General features: G+C 45.7%; 1 long non-coding RNA gene across 1 annotated transcript in view; it reads left to right on the forward strand.

The window, feature by feature from the left end:
* The window catches only part of LOC142255344 (uncharacterized), an 83,856-nt gene extending 77,501 nt beyond the window's left edge, over positions 1-6,355 (forward strand). The window contains exons 3-6 of the long non-coding RNA XR_012727410.1: positions 348-454; positions 608-770; positions 989-1,082; positions 6,268-6,355. This is a non-coding gene — a long non-coding RNA (uncharacterized LOC142255344). The remainder of the gene's footprint in view (positions 1-347; positions 455-607; positions 771-988; positions 1,083-6,267) is intronic.
* The last annotated feature ends 6,731 nt before the right edge of the window (positions 6,356-13,086 follow it).

The raw sequence follows: 13,086 nt of genomic DNA on the forward strand, positions 1-13,086 counted from the left end.
GTGTGCACAAGCTGTTTACTATCCGGTGCCCCTACGCTGCTCCTCTGATGCTGCAGAGGCAAACTGTCTCTGGTAGCAGCCCAGCCATGCCACCGACTCGAGCTGTCAGTCTTCAGAAGCACGCCGCTCCCGACAATAAGATCCTTGAGGCTAGCCTATAAATGAGATCCAGCCACAGCTTGCCCTTAGTCTGCACCTTATATCGTGTAATTGCTATTTGAGCACTTCCCCAACACATCCTCTGCGCAGCAGCTTCAGACCTGATCATTATTGTTGCATCATGATCTCGCGGCTCTATAGATTTGTGCAAAACTTTGCTCTAATACTCCTTCTGTCAACCTTTATAGTGAGCTGAAACGGCGAATGAAAGCCGAGAAAAAGGCGGCTGAGAAGGAAGCGAGACAGAAAGATCAGAATGAGAAGACGCCGGAACGAGGAAAGTCTGGATCCCAATGTAAGTTCCTGATCAGAAATACAAAAAATGCCCCCAACTGTCGCCCCCAACTGTCGCCCCCAACTGTCGCCTCCAACTGTCGCCTCCAGTTCGATAGGGAAAGATTCTGTGTTTCTCATATTTTTGAGTTTTTTTTCTCCCCTTCTTTTGCAGCAATACTACAAAATCAGAACCCAGGCCATCCAGCAGCTGAAAGGCACCAAGGACGATCCTTATCCACACAAGTTCTCAGTCCAGATGTCTCTCACCGACTTCATCCAGAAATACAATGACCTGTAGGTCGGCGAACACTTGGAGGAAGTAGTCACGGTCGCCGGTAAGTCTGCTCTGAGCATTTGTTATACAATTGATTGACAGGCATTTTCCATAGAATAACACAACCTTTATGTGACAGTTCTAATCATCCTTAAATGGTAAATGTAAAGTTCACAAAACCCCTGGAATTTGCTGTAAAGATCAAATCAACAAAACTTTTCTAAAAAACAAAAAAAAATGCATTTGCACGATTTTTTTTTCTTTTTGACCTTATTTTAGGCAGAATCCATGCAAAACGTATCTCTGGGGCCAAGTTGATCTTTTACGACCTCCGCGGAGAAGGCATGAAGCTGCAGGTTATGGCCAATTCTAGGTAAGTCCTAAATGTTGTTGAATATATGAACCTCCTGATGGGTGGTAAATTACTGATGTGTGGGGGTCCGAGCGCTCGGAGCCGAACTGATCGGCAGAAAGGGGAATATTCCTTCAATCCCTGTTATAAAAGGGAGCTTCACGTTGGACAACCCATAGGTGATCCATTCTTTCTCTATGACGCTGCCGGAAATAACCAAGCAGACCCATAAAGAATGGATGGAGCAGTGGGCAAAGATTCTCTATTCTAAAGGGGGAAAAAAGTGCCTTGTTTTACCGATCAATGGTCAAACTCCCACCGACGTATACGTTATCATCAACCTTCTGGATAAGTAATAGGTTGTATTCACCGGACAACCTCTTTATAGACCATGGAGTCCTTTGGTGTTTTACATATAGCGGTTGCGACCTTTTAACAAATATACAGCTGCACTCTGAACGCTAAGGTATGCAAACATGGAATATAGGTGTTTGGACATGCATTACTGCTAAGGAATTGAGACAGTGTATAAAAAAGGACAGTTACATGTCAGCCCAGCAGCCAGTGTCAAGGCGTATCTCTTATGTTGGATCCCTACCTAAATGCCTGTACCTGAGCTGAAATAGCCTTCAATTTTATGGGTGGATAGGAAATTAACTCCTTCACGACCTTGGACAGAAAGATCCATCATGGTGCCCTGGTACTTAAAGACCCATGATGGATCTATCCGTCATGGCGAAATCGCGGCACCGGAGCCCCGGTGACTGCGATCGGTTCACACAAACCGCATATTCGGGAAGGAGGGCACCTGTGTCTGACCTCAGGAGGGGTGGTGCCTCCTCTCCGGACCTACGGAGGCTGTTATTGGCTGACGAATGCCACTCAGCCAATCACAGCCACTGTAATGTTTTAGCCATTGAACGTGGCTAAAACATTGAAATCCAGCCATGGTCAGTGCAGCTGTAGCACTGACCATTGGTGGGCTGGAGTTGGGTGACCTCAGCTGGATCACCCTCCCCCAGCTCCAGCAGCTCTGATTGGAGAGACCGGCCTTGTGACCGATCTCTCCAATCACCGAGGACCTATTGCCGGTGACCGCCCCCCTCAGCTTCACTTGTCGGTCCTGAGAACACCAGTACAGTGTATATAGTACAATGGCAGGGCGATAAGCTTCAGTCCCATGCTGTTATGTGACCGGAGCATGGGACCTAGAAGTTGCCGCGCTGCCATAGTACTGTATCAAACCGGCGAAAAGCCTCCCGATCCGCCGCCGCCGCCCTCCATCTGCTACCACTCTCCCCGATCTGCTGCCCGCAACCCCACCTCTAACCCCCGTGATCGGCTGCCCACCCTCTCGTGATCGGCTGCCCGCCCCCTCACCTCCGTGATGTGCTGCCCACTCCCCCCCACCTCTCACCCCCATGATCGTCTGCCCGCCCCCTCCGCCTCACCCCCGTGATGTGCTGCCTGCACGCCCCCACCTCTCACCCCCGTGTTGTGCTGCCCGCTCCACCCTACTAACCCCACTACTCCCAGTACAGATCCCTGCAGCCCCCACTGCTCCCAGTACAGATCCCCGCAGTCCCCACTGCTCCCAGTACAGATCCCTGCGGCTCCCAGTACAGATCCCTGCAGTCTCTACTGCTCCCAGTACAGATCCCTGTGGTCGCCACTTCTCCCAGGACAGATCCCTGCGGCCCCCACTGCTCCCAGTACAGATCCCTGCGGTCCCCACTGCTCCCAGTACAGATCCCTGCGGCTCCCACTGCTCCCAGTACAGATCCCTGCAGTCCCCACTGCTCCCAGTACAGATCCCTGCAGTCCCCACTGCTCCCAGTACAGATCCCTGCGGCTCCCATTGCTCCCAGTACAGATCCCTGCGGCTCCCACTGCTCCCAGTACAGATCCCTGCCGTCCCCACTGCTCCCAGTACAGATCCCTGCGGCCCCCACTGCTCCCAGTACAGATCCCTGCCGTCCCCACTGCTCCCAGTACAGATCCCTGCGGCTCCCAGTACAGATCCCTGCGGCTCCCACTGCTCCCAGTACAGATCCCTGCCGTCCCCACTGCTCCCAGTACACATCCCTGCGGCCCCCACTGCTCCCAGTACAGATCCCTGCGGTCCCCGCTGCTCCCAGTATAGATCCCTGCAGCTCCCACTGCTCCCAGTACAGATCCCTGCGGCCCCCACTGCTCCCAGTACAGATCCCTGCCGTCCCCAATGCTCCCAGTACAGATCCCTGCGGCTCCCAGTACAGATCCCTGCGGCTCCCACTGCTCCCAGTACAGATCCCTGCGGCTCCCACTGCTCCCAGTACAGATCCCTGCCATCCCCACTGCTCCCAGTACAGATCCCTGCCGTCCCCACTGCTCCCAGTACAGATCCCTGCGGCTCCCACTGCTCCCAGTACAGATCCCTGCCGTCCCCACTGCTCCCAGTACACATCCCTGCGGCCCCCACTGCTCCCAGTACAGATCACTGCCGTCCCCACTGCTACCAGTACAGATCCCTGCGGTCCCCGCTGCTCCCAGTACAGATCCCTGCAGCTCCCACTGCTCCCAGTACAGATGCCTGCAGCTCCCACTGCTCCCAGTACAGATCCCTGCGGCCCCCACTGCTCCCAGTACACATCCCTGCGGTCCTCGCCATTCCCAGTACAGATCCCTGCGGCCCCCACTGCTCCCAGTACAGATCCCTGCGGTCCCCTCTGCTCCCAGTACAGATCCCTGCGGCCCCCACTGCTCCCAGTACACATCCCTGCGGTCCTCGCCATTCCCAGTACAGATCCCTGCGGTCCCCGCTACTCCCAGTACAGATCCCTGCGGTCCCCTCTGCTCCCAGTACAGATCCCTGCAGCTCCCAGTGCTCCCAGTACAGATCCCTGCAGCTCCCAGTGCTCCCAGTACAGATCCCTGCAGCTCCCAGTGCTCCCAGTACAGATCCCTGCAGCTCCCAGTGCTCCCAGTACAGATCCCTGCAGCTCCCAGTGCTCCCAGTACAGATCCCTGCGGCCCCCACTGCTCCCAGTACAGATCCCTGCGGTCCCCACTGCTCCCAGTACAGATCCCTGCGGCCCCCACTGCTCCCAGTACAGATCCCTGCGGTCCCCACTGCTCCCAGTACAGATCCCTGCGGCCCCCACTGCTCCCAGTACAGATCCCTGCGGTCCCCACTGCTCCCAGTACAGATCCCTGCGGCCCCCACTGCTCCCAGTAAAGATACCCCGACAAGGAGAGAGCGCTGCTACCTGATAAGATCACAATAATGTATCAAACACATATGTAAGTATATGATTTTTTTTATTATTATATCTAAATATCATTTTTTTGTATTTCAAAAGGATAACAATACATAAAGTGCTGGTGCTCACAAACCTGACTGTATACACCTGACTGTATATATAAACCTGACTGTATACACCTGACTGTATATATACACCTGACTGTATACACCTGACTGTGTCTGTGTGTGTGTATATATATATATATTTATATATATATATATATATACCTGACTGTATACAGCCTGACTGTATATATACACCTGACTTTATACAGCTGCCTATATATATACACCTGACTGTATACAGCCTGACTGTATATATACACCTGACTGTATACACCTGACTGTATATATACACCTGACTGTATACACCTGACTGTATATATACACCTGACTGTATATATACACCTGACTGTATACACCTGACTGTATATATACACCTGACTGTATACACCTGACTGTATATATAAACCTGACTGTATACACCTGACTGTATATATAAACCTGACTATATACACCTGACTGTGTCTGTGTGTGTGTATATATTATACCTGACTGTATACAGCCTGACTGTATATATACACCTGACTTTATACAGCTGCCTATATATATACACCTGACTGTATACAGCTGACTGTATATATACACCTGACTGTATATATACACCTGACTGTATACACCTGACTGTATATATACACCTGACTGTATACAGCTGACTGTATATATAAACCTGACTGTATACACCTGACTGTATATGTACGGGGCGGCACGGTGGCTCAGTGGTTAGCACTGCAGTCTTGCAGCGCTGGGGTCCTGGGTTCAAATCCCACCAAGGACACCATCTGCAAGGAGTTTGTATGTTCTCCCCGTGTTTGCGTGGGTTTCCTCCGGGTTCTCTGGCTTCCTCCCACACTCCAAAAGACATACAGATTGGGACTCTAGATTGTGAGCCCCAATGGGGACAGCGTTCCTGATGTATGTAAAGCGCTGCGGAATATGTTAGCACTATATAAAAATAAAGATTTGATATTGATTTGATTTGATATATACACCTGACTGTATACAGCTGACTGTATTTATACTACTGACTGTATACAGCCTTACTGTATATATACACCTTGACCGTATACACCTGACTGTATATATACACCTGACTGTATACACCTGACTGTATATATAAATCCGACTGTATACACCTGACTGTATATATACACCTGACTGTATATATACACCTGACTGTATACACCTGACTGTATACATCTGACTGTATATATAAATCCGACTGTATACACCTGACTGTATATATACACCTGACTGTATATATACACCTGACTGTATACACCTGACTGTATTTATACACCTGACTGTATATATACACCTGACTGTATACAGCCTGACTGTATAGATACACCTGACTGTATACACCTGACTGTATACACCTGACTGTATACACCTGACTGTATATATACACCTGACTGTATACACCTCACTGTATATATACACCTGACTGTATACACCTGACTGTATATATACACCTGACTGTATATATACACCTGACTGTATACACATGACTGTATATATACACCTGACTGTATATGTATGTATGTATCGATCTGCCATACTGACTTTTGAGCAAAAGATGAAGAACAAGGAGAATCAGGAAGGAAAGAGGATTTGAGATGAAGAAATAATTCAGACCTCAGCGGCACGACATTTATTTGTAGCAGGTGATGCAGTATGTGATGTTAGGTGGATAATAGCTGAGGAAGTGTGTGGTAGATACCCAGCAGATTGGAGCCCATGTATTACATTGGGAATCAGGTTGGATATTTACACAGAATACTCTGAATACAAAAGGTGTAAATGGTGTGAATGCAGATATTCTTATATAGAGGGCATTTTACCAACATTCTTATTTTTAAGGGCTCCGTGCCGGGATGTGCTGCAGAAGACGGGAGAAGATGGAAGTCTGCAGAGACGAGCTGTGGATGTGAGAAGTCATCATGGTGTGTGGATAAAATGGAGGTGAAAGCAAAGAGAACGACTCCAATCAGAAAAGACCTCAACTATAAAGTAACTGGATGTAAATCTTTATTTTTGTTTGATAGTACATCTCATCAGCAGGGGTATACATAGAAATCATGGGTGTGGTAGATCCACTCTCTCAGCTGCAGTATGAGGTAGACACAGGAATGCTTCTCAGATTAAATTTCAGCTGATTTATTAGTTCCATAAACCAGCCTGAACAAAATAAAACAAAACAGCCTTACCGGCATAAAAGAAAACAAAACCTCATGTATTAAGTCCATACACTGCGGGTTCAACCCACTAAAGTTTGGGGTTCCACACCGTTCACAGAGATGAGGAACTGCTTCCTCCAACACAGAACATACAGAACAGTGAGTGTGTCCAGAGGCTTGTACCTCTTGGACCACACCCCGAGGTGGAGGTATGGTGAACAGCCGTCCCACCCATCTCTTTAGCTGTTCACAAAAACCTGGCCCAGTTAAAAGCAATTTAACCCTCTCAGCACCTAGTATGCTGGAGCATTACATCCAGGTTCACATCACTGATTTTAGTAGTCTCAGCGACACATACCTCCCCTCTTGCACTTTACCATATGGGGATGGGGGTCATCCGCGTATGGATGTAATGGGATCGTTGTACAAGCTGCAGTCAACGTAGTACAAGGGAGCAGATGGAGTCAGAGTCAAGTGAGAGCCGGAGGTCAGAAGCCAGGAGGTGTCGTCAGAAGCCAGAGGAGAGAGTACAGAACCAAAGTCAAATAACAAGCCGAAGTCAGATACCGGGAGAGCAAGTCAGTAGGGGTAGAGCATGGAGACAAAACAACAAATCAGGGAGCAGGAGAGGGAGACAGGGATTTCGGACAAAACGGAGAAGACAGGAGTCAGGGAGACGAGGACTGGGTAGCAGTTCATCCGCTCAATAGTATACAAGGGTGCTCCATTCACCATTGACATACACAGGTACTGGCGCATAATAACGCATGTTGGGGTCATCTGTTAGCACTTCAATCTCGCCAAAGTTTTCCAAATAGGCAGGGACGAGATAATTTGGCGTGGAGTTTATGTGCCTGCACAAAGGACATGTGATGTTATCCTGAAGCCATTGTTCTATGCATCGCAGGTGGAAAAAGTGGCCGCACTCCATATAGCTGATGGTATCTCCGGTGATAAGGTCTTCCAAACAGATTGGGCAGGATTCCAGGGGGTCCTCCGCCGATCGTATGGCAGTAGGGAGTGTGAGTCTTGAATCATTGATGACTTCAGGATTGGTGTTATTTTGGAATTGGTTCCACAGCCCATACCTCTCCGGTGATGGTGGTGGTGATGGCGATGGTGGTGGTGGAGGTGATGGTGGTGGTGGTGGTGGGAGCCTCCTATTTCTCCGCCTCCTAGGTGTAAATGGGGCAATATCCACTCTTCTTTGCCTTGCAATCCTGCCTCTCGTCCTGTGCGCAATCGGGGAGTCCTCCCTGATGCGCCGCGATGTTCCTGTGTGAAAAAGAGAAACAACACACATATAAGCACTTTCTCCTGGCGAATATTATCCTCTATTAGGAACACATATGTTACACACCTGTACATAGACATATTAGGGGCTTTTTATGCCCTTCCTCGTCTTACCTGATACAGAAGGACGGGCAGGTCCATGTGAGGATGGTTCATCTCGAACATGGTAAGGATGATAATTGTCCTCAGAATCCATATTGGGCCAAGATGAAGGAGATCCTTCGGCCTTGAGGAAACTTCAGAACTTCAAGCTAAGGTTTTCTTCAATATAAATACTCTGATTTTGTCAATAAAACAACTAAACCAAAGAGAGCACTCACTAAAGAAAATTCTCCTACGTGAGTGCACCGATCAACGGAACAGCAGCCCCTATAATAATGGAGGCCACTATGATGTCATAACACCACATTACATCACAGTCCATGCTCCATGCTCCATCATGTGTCCTAATGTCACTACCTCACTGCCGACCTCATAATGCAGCGCCGGACCACAGACTGTATATAACTGTACCTATATATAATGCTGTGTATTTATGGGATATATGAAATTATTATTCATTTCTACAAAGCAAATAAAATATATTTTCTTATCAACCCCTTTAGAATCTGGTGATTGTCCTGAGATCCATAACCTCTTTTTATTTTTCGTCCATATAGCCACATGAGGGTTTGTTTTTTTGTGGGACAAGTTATAGGTTTGGCCGACACCAGCACTTTGTATAGTAAAAAGTATGGAAAGCGGGAAAAAATAGTGTGATAAAATTGTAAACCCCCCCCCACACACACACAATTCCACCACCATTTCTTAGCATTCATTGTTTGGAAAAATTGACTGGGAAACACGATTCTCCAGCTTGGAACCTGAAGATACCAAACTTGTCCTGTTTTATTATTTTTTTAAATTATTATTTTTGGTAAAAAAAAATCAAATATAAAAAAAAAAGGTCTGTGTCACCATTTTCTGAGCCCTGTAACTTATCGAGCTGCGTGACGGGTATTTTTTTGCAATCTGGGTAGCAGGAATTTATTGATATCATTCAAAATTTTAATACTTAATTTTTTAGGAAAGAGCGGCGGCTAAAAATTGCTAATTCTAGTGTCATAATTGTTTTTTCTTTTTGAAGTTTAAAGGATAATTTAAATAATTTTATATTTTAATACATCAGACGTTTTTGATACAATAAATTAATAAATACAATTTTATACAATTTAGATATAATAAATAAAAAAATATATATTTTTTTGTTTTTTTACTTCTGAACGGGAAAAGGCAGATAATTTAACCTTTTATTTATTATTTTTTATATATATATTTTTTTTTATATTTTTTTCTTTAATTTTTAAAAGAACTGAAGGACACAAGTCTATTAATTTATTTTCAGCATCAAGGAAAACATTTGATTAATACTGTCACATATAAAGGTGGTGTCACCATTCCTCTGTGCAGGGCATCTGTGTTTTTCTGGGCTTCTGGCTGGCAGGTTGATTGACAGCGCTGGCTTCCATGCTGGTTCTGGGAGGTGCTGATTGCTCAGGTGTTCCATCTTCTGGGTAATTGCTCTGCTTCGTTAGTGAGCATGTTTTCCTAGAACCTCACCAGTCGTAGATTCTGGTTCTCCTGTTGTGCTGTTGGCCTAAATTCCTGCCTGTGTTCTGATCTTGGTTTACTGACCCCGAACTGTTGTTTGACTCTTCTCTGCCCGCTTCCTGTTCCTGACGTTACCGCCCGGCTTTTGACCTCGTTACCTGACCACGTCTTAGTTTACTCCTTGAATACATTACATACCTTCCTGGAATTCTGGCCCTTGGATCGTCACCTGACTACGCCTCTGTGTACACCTGGTACCAGACCCCAGCTTTTCCTGACTACTCTACCATTTGTACTACCTGTAAGTAGTGACTAGCATCACAGGTGAATCCGCTAATGAGAACCTGTTTCTCCAAAAATAAGCCCTAGTGTGATTTTGGGGGGCTTTTTTGACTATGCTTAAAATGTAAGCCCTACTCCAAAAATAAGCACTAGTTGCAGTTCCATAAGGAAGTGTCCAAGCAGCTAAGGATACTTTCACACTTGCGTTCAGCGGAGTCCGTCACTATGGAGAATAGCGCAGTCCGTTAACGCACTGCGCTATTCTCCATAGACTTGTATGGACAACGCACTGTAACGCAAGTGTCTGCATTGCATCCGCTGGACGACGCAGCGTCGTTATTTTAACGCTGCGTTGGGCGGAAGAAACGCAGCATGTAACTTTTTTCTGAGCAGCGCAATCTGTAGGATTTCACTGCGCATGCTCTTTTTTTTTTTTTTTTTTTTTTTTTTTAATCGCAAACTTTATTTTGTCTCGCGGTGGTCGAACGTTCAGCTGAGCGCCCACATGCCCGGCCGCTGGCAAGTGAGAGCGCTTAGCTGAGCGCCCGCCCGCCGGCATGCCCAGCCGCCAGCAAGTGACAGCGCTCGGCTATTGAGAGCGATCAGCTGATCTTTCACAATAGTCTGCTGCCGGTAAAACTGTAAAGAAGAAAAAAATAAAAAGCTTTCCGTTGTTTTGTACGATCCGTAGCATCCGTTGTGCCACTATATGCAACGCATCCGTTGCATCCGTCACACAACGCAATGGTACGGAAGCCGTCCAACGCAAGTGTGAAGGTAGCCTAAAAAATTTAAAGAATACAGCACGACTCTTCATTGAAGAAAGCAGACACTCCCAAAAGAAAGCAGACACCCCTCTCACCCCCCAGCTCCCCCAAAAATCACACTCACAAGACACCAATTACATTTGTCAAGTACTAATGGTGGATGGGCTCTCACAAAGAGATCTGCATCGCTGTCAGGTCCCTCGCTGTTCCAGCTAAATTGCACTGCTGCTTTGCCAAACAGATCGGGTACCAGTATCACTCCTCAAGAGTCATACTACTTGCAGTCACCAGGTGGAGCCAACTGCTGCAGAACTAAAGGGGAACTGTCAGATCTGTATGTGAGAGCCCATTCACTTGCCAACTCTAATTTTTTAAGATCTGGTAAGTGCGATTCTTTTAGGGGGTGTCTGCTTTCTTTTGGGGGTAAAGCAGTACATAGAGAATAATTAATGTAAGCAGGTAATGTAACCCTTTGAAAATATGGTCTGTACCCACCACTAGAGGACGGGTTCTGCACCACGAGAATAGCGGATCAGATAAGACAATGTGCATCTGACCAGTAATAGGAGTAACACAAAATGTTCATGTTCCAGAATGTGATGTGATTATATATGAATAAATGTTAATTTCATTTTTTGTTCAAGAATAAATGTGGATTGTTGTCCATGGGCAAATATAAGACATCCTCTAAAAATAAGCCCTAGCGCATCTTTCGGAGCAAAATATAATATAAGACTGTGTCTAATTTTCGGGGGAGAACAGTAATTGATCAGACAACAGACAGAGAGGAAACCACTGAAAAGAGGGATAAAATAAAACAAATATTTTTCTTTATACATAAAACATCATTAAACAGTTTTGTGGGAGATAAAAACATTCATGGCAGAAGAATAAATACATAAATGTGGCAGAAGAAGACGTGTGGAGCAATATTACAGTGCATATAGGAAACAAGCTGTAGGGAGGGGGTGAGGGTGAAAAACAGGTAATGGTGTTAACAATGGGTTAAATGTTTATTAAGAGGATAATATACCAGACATAGAAGTCACTGATAATACATTTCAGCACAGTTCTCGAGGTCCTAATAGTTATCCATTGTCCCTATTTCTGTTCCTATACCCCGGGCCACTGCCTTTTAAAATAATAAAGCCTCTTCTGGTAATTATTATCTTGATTTTTATTTGCTAAATTTTATCTACTTGATGTGATCCCTATTTAAGACCTATCTGACCATCGCATCACTAGACCCCTGAGGAAGCCAGAAGTGTGGTGATACGCGTGGGGTGATATTTCCCTCTCCTCCTGTCTGATCATCTATGGACCAGGTTATGTGCACGCAGCGCTCATCTTTCTCCTTTATCAGTGATTGATTTCCACTTATGTCATCTGCTTATTGTTTCCTTCATTGATTCATTATTTATCCATGATCGTATATGCATTTCGTCAGTTGTGTTTAGGAATAGCACTTGCATTTTATTATATAACTTTTCATCATGACACATTTATGACTTCATTCATGTATTTTGCTTTCTTTGTGGACATCTGATTGGCATATAGAGGTTTTGGGGTTTTAGATTATAATCTTTTTATGATTCTTTTTTAAAACTTTGATTTCATTTTTCAAATATTTTCGTTTTTTGTTGCGTGTCTGTCTGATAAATTATTGGATAAATAAAAATTATTTCTTGAGGTTCGGATTCATTTGAAGCAGGCAGTTTTACTTTATTTTTCATTTTATAAGACGCACCAGATTATAAGACGCACCCCAAATTTAGAGGAGGAAAATAGGACATAACCTTTAACCCCTTCACGACCTTGGACGGATCTATGCGTCCAGGATCGTGTCCCGTTAAGCCCCGCCCCCTGCCGCGGGTAGGCGGCGTGGATCGGCACACATATCAGCTGTTTTCAACAGCTGACATGTGTGCCTGCTAGCCGCGGGTGGAATCGCTTCCACCCGCGGCCATTAACCCCTTAAATCTTGCTGCCAAAGTCTGGCAGCAAGATTTAAATGCGCGCGGCCATGTTTGTTACTTACCGCCGCCCCCACCGGAAGTCACGTGTGTTATCACGTGACTATCGGTGGTTGCCATCGTAGCACAGGGTCATGTGATGACGCCTGCTGCTACGATGTTTCACTTTCATTTTCCCTCGGCCGAGAGCAGAGGGAAAACCAAAGTGACTGTATCTGCTGATTACAGCTGTATTGCTGTGATCAGCAGATAGCGATCAGCGATCGGATTGCTGATTGCTATAGTCCCCTAGGGGGACTAGTAAAATAAAAAAAAGTAAAAAAAAAAGTTTTAAAAAATAAAAAAAAAACAAAAAACCTAAAAGTTCAAATCACCCCCCTTTCCCCCCATTGAAAATTAAAGGGTTAAAAAATAAATAAATATACACATATTTGGTATCGCCGCGTTCAGAAATGCCCGATCTATCAAAATATAAAATCAATTAATCTGATTGGTAAACGACGTAGTGGCAAAAAAATTCCAAACGCCAAAATTAAGTTTTACGCAAAATGCAATAACAGGCGATCAAAACGTAGCATCTGCGCAAAAATGGTACCA

Source organism: Anomaloglossus baeobatrachus, chromosome 10 (genome assembly GCF_048569485.1).
Source record: "Anomaloglossus baeobatrachus isolate aAnoBae1 chromosome 10, aAnoBae1.hap1, whole genome shotgun sequence".
In the NCBI taxonomy this organism is placed as follows: Eukaryota; Metazoa; Chordata; class Amphibia; order Anura; family Aromobatidae; genus Anomaloglossus; species Anomaloglossus baeobatrachus.